Here is a 4,862-nt window from a genome sequence, read left to right as displayed (position 1 = left end):
ACAAGAAGTCATGGAAAGACGGAAAGTGAGGTTCGACGTCTCCCACTATGCTCAATTGAGTAATAGTGAAGTATTATCTGGTTATCGCAGTCAAGTACACTCCAGCCGTGACTTCGAATAGAGATGGCCAAACAGATGCACCAGAAGTATGAGGTACATCTTTCGGCTTATATAAGTTATATATACTGCCAGCCCCCAAGTTTGTTGATTAGGATAAGATTGAATAATCTGTAGACTTAAAAACTTATAAGCTTCTATCCTAGACTCCCTCCAATTCCGGCTGAGAACTAAACCAGATGCTGATAGTAGCATAACTTTGCATTTGTAATCCCCAGGGGCCGGTTTAATCAGTATGAATGAGCCAATCCAATTGATCACTGTAAAAGAACAAAACTGAACTGTATAGCCCCCATGAGTCGGCTGAGACTGCTGACAGCTCGCCCGACTCATCTTTAGGAAGAGACAAGCAATATGCATTAGCCCCCAAGTGCCAAGTGTTGTTGCTTGCAAAACACTTGGTACTTTAGAAAAGCCATTTCCGTTGAAAAATTGCGTTGACAGACATTAGCCCCCAAGTGCCAAGTGGTTTCGCTTGCAAAGCGCTTGGGACTTAACTGTTGTAACCCGCCTTGAAATATGTTTGATAAATCTGTGTTGCTTGTAGGCTACTACTGCTGAATTAGAGTCTCAACTGAATGATGCCAAGACTCGGCTGGCGGCTCAAGAAAATGAGACCTGAAAGGCAGAAACAAAAATTTAGTTCAGTGTGTCTGAATTGGAAAAATTGAAGACCAGTTTTGATGAAAATAAAAAGGCTTGGGCTAAAAAACTGCCTTGATACAGCGTGTTGAGAAGGCAGAGGTGGCTCTTGAGGAAGCTACCACTGAACTCACCGGTTTAAAACACCGTGTGTCTCAGATGGTTTCTGCTATCTTCGGTAAATCCCCTTGTTATTTATCCAAAGTAAGTATTTGTCGTCATAACGTAAGACGCCACTGATCCAATTGTCTGATCTTTTTCAGGTCCCAGGAGTAGCAATCTTAGCCAAGATACGCTGGTGAAGCTCAAGGCGGTTTATACGCCTGTTGAGCGATCATACACAGGAGCTCGGCGGACTCTCGCTACTATCTCTCCAACGAATCAAGGGCCAAACTTGTTAAGTGATGTTTTGAAGAAACAGTCCATCTTGCTGTAAGGACCCGGAAATTATTTCCAGACCCTCCTGTGTATATTTGTCAATTCAGGATCAACTTGACAACACAGTGAAATGGTATCATTGCAGAACATTAACATAAGTATAAGTTTAATAACTCTTGCCACAAGGCATACATAGTGAAATGTCTCATGACATTTATTACATACAGAAACACAGCGGAATATATAAATACGTAGCGACTCCATCTCAGCCACAGGCAGTCGATGTAGTCAACGTGTCCTCATTCCTCAGGATCATCATAATAGTCGTAGTCGACGCCCTCGTCTTCATAGATCTTTATTGTTCAACAAAAGTATTGCCATGAGTACATTACGTACTCAACATGCCTCCCATGGGGAAGGACCTAATAGCTACATGTGGCTTCAAAGGAAGGTTGTAAGGCTCATTTGAGTAAAGCTAATTTTGTTTAACAAATAAAGTAGTTGGATAAAAGCAGTTTTAGATGAAAACATGATTTATCTCCAGAATAACTTTCATCAAGTGAGGATCCTCGATCAACTCACGTCCTTCATAGGTTTCAAGATTAGGGGCAAAGAGGGAATAAGCAAGACAGGTCCTGTACGTGAAGAAAGATTCATGTGCTGTCCTTGACCGTGGACACGGCTATTTGAATAGTTTTACACTATGCAGAGGTTGTACACTTTACCCACACGATACAATCCCGACTTGTTGCCACCAGTGGCCGCTGGCGTAGTACACCATTTTGTATACCGGTAGGGAGATTGTGACGAGGTCTTTCATCAGACCACACTTACTGTGCCAAGCCCACTAGGTTTCAACACGGAAGTAACCGCAGTTCATAGTCCGGGCCCCCCTTTTGTGCCGAGGATACTCCTCGCAAGGCAGCTATCCCATCTGCGGCAAAACGATGACGACAATAAGATTGAACTAACTAATTAACCAAGCCAGTGCCCATATAGCATGTGGTTGTACTATTGGTGAATGCCATTGTTGGGCCAATAATTCGTCAGTTACTTGCATGAGATTAAGCGCATCATGAGTGGAGCCATTAGACTGAAAAGACTTGTCATTGAGTGGGGAGTAATTCTTGTGTTGATGATGAATGGAAACGGTGAAGGGATTAATGGGATTTGAAGGAAAAAGAAGAGGCAGCAGCCATGGCGTTTCTTCTCGGTTTAAGTGTACAGGTACGTGCACGTGCATGCGGGAGGAAGGAGGAGAGCCGAGCCGTCCGCTCGCTCACTCGGCTGGCCCGCTGACCTGCTGGTTGGGCCTTGGGCCAAGTTTCTTTGGTGGCTGGACACTTAAAAAATATAGAGAAGAGATGGCCCAGTGCATACGTGGATGTGTGTGACCAATTTTGGTACATACGTGGAATATGCCAACAATGGCTTGGCTAGGATGCACGTATTGGTTCAAGGACCAATAAAGAAAGAGAAACAAAAGGAGAGAGAAGAAAAGAAAATCAATATAATATAATATTGATTTATTTTACTAGGATTGCTACAAGAGGAACAGAAACAATGACAACTTAAAAGTCTTCAAAAATCCAAGGAATCCAAGTAACAAAATAGGCAAGAAGAACTTAAATGAAATATTACGAACAAATAAATTGACTTAGGATATTACAGAAAATATTTTCCACCTCACATGTGCTAAATTAATTCCAAACAACTTGGTATTAATTTGAGCAATCTCCAAAATATATAATTAAAGATTATGTTGCAACATCCCTTGGCTTAGAAAAAAAATTGAACTCTCGAAAAAATATGGATGTTATAAGATTGGTGGGAGAATTATTGTGAAGCTCATGAGGATGCCCAAACTATCACTTGGAATGAGTTTGCAGAAGATTTTCGCACGGCACATATTCCTGCGGGCATCATGGAGCTGAAGAGGGATGAGTTTCGAGCTCTTACTCAAGGAAAGATGACAGTGTCTGAATATCTGAGTCGTTTCACGCAGCTGGCACATTATGGAAGGGCAGATATTCCAACTGAAGCTAACAAGACTGCCAAGTTTTTGAAGGGGCTGAACCCTGGGTTGAAGTACAGGCTGGTATCTCATGATTTCCTAACCTTTAAAGCACTTGTCAACAAGGCTATACTCCAGGAGAACTCAAGGAGGGAGTTAGAGGAGCACCGCAAGTGTAGAGCACCACAAAATCACCATGGGGCAGGTAGCTCCCGACAGTAGATTGGTCATCATCCTGGCTATCATGCACTGTATGTCAAGCCATCAAGGCCCAACAACACCTATCAGCCAAATGCATATAAGACTCCATGAGCTGAAGTGGGAGGTAATCATGCTAATATAGCTGGAAAGGCATGCTTCAGTTGTGCGCAAGAGGGTCACTTTGCTGTTGCATGTCCCAACAAGAACACCGGTCCCACTCCAGTGAAGTTCAACTTGGGTTCTCCAGCCAAGACACCCGCAGAAGGACATGGCCGAGGTATTCTCAATACACCCGGGGGTGCACCTCATGCATCAGGACGTGGCAGGGTCAACAATGTCACCATCGAGCAGGCTCATGAAGCACCAGATGTTGTTCTTGGTATGTTTTCGATCAATTCAAATTATGGTTCAGTGCTATTTGATTCTGGAGCTTCCCATTCATTCATTTCAAAAAGCTTTGCTAAAAACATTTATTTCCAACCAAGTGTATGAGTTGGGTTTGGATGATAAAATCACCTGGGGGTATTTTAAGGACTGGACTAAAGTGTCCTAAAGTGGCCATAGTTATAGAAGGAGTGGAGTTTCTAGCAAACCTTATCATGTTAGACTCCACAGGTTTGGATGTGATTTTGGGTATGGATTGGTTAAGTAAACACAAGGCACTAATAGATTGCGCTGGTCCTTTGGTTAATTTAACTAGCACTGAAGGGGCCACTATGGAATACCAAGCTAGGATTGCACCTCAACCCGAGGTTGATTGCATGCTGAACAAAGTGAAGGAGTTAACTTTGGAGGATGTTCCAGTGGTGAAGGAATATCCAGATGTCTTTCCGGATGAATTGCCTGGATTGCCACCAGACCGTGAGATTGAGTTTGTCATTGAGTTGATACCGGGCATGGCTCCTATTGCAAAGAGACCTTATAAGATGATAGCGAATGAATTAGACGAGTTGAAGAAGCAAATTCAGGAGTTAGAAGAGAAGGGTTACATTAGGCCGAGCACATCACCATGGGGCGCACCTGTACTGTTTGTGAAAAAGAAAGATGGTAGCATGCGCATGTGTGTGGATTACCGAGCGTTGAATGTAGCGACTATTAAGAATAAGTATCCCCTGCCAAGGATTAATGACTTGTTCGAACAGTTGAAGGGAGCACATGTGTTTTCCAAGATAGATCTCCGATCAGGATACCACTAGTTAAATATTCGCCCGCAAGATGTTCAAAAGACCGCCTTTGTTACTCGATATGGTCTCGATGAGTTTTTGGTAATGTCTTTTGGACTCACGAATGCACCATCTTACTTCATGTATCTCATGAACAACGTATTCATGGATTGCTTGGATAAGTTTGTTGTAGTGTTCATCGATGATGTTTTGATCTATTCCCGGAGTGAAGAAGAGCACGAGAAACACCTTCGAGTGGTTTTGGAGAGGCTAAGGGCTCATCAACTCTATGCCAAGTTTAGTAAGTGCGAATTCTGGTTGAAACAAGTGGACTTTCTAGGACACGT

The sequence above is a fragment of the Triticum aestivum genome, chromosome 3A, assembly GCF_018294505.1.
Source record: "Triticum aestivum cultivar Chinese Spring chromosome 3A, IWGSC CS RefSeq v2.1, whole genome shotgun sequence".
In the NCBI taxonomy this organism is placed as follows: domain Eukaryota; kingdom Viridiplantae; phylum Streptophyta; class Magnoliopsida; order Poales; family Poaceae; genus Triticum; species Triticum aestivum.
Note: the sequence above shows the minus strand (reverse complement) of the source record.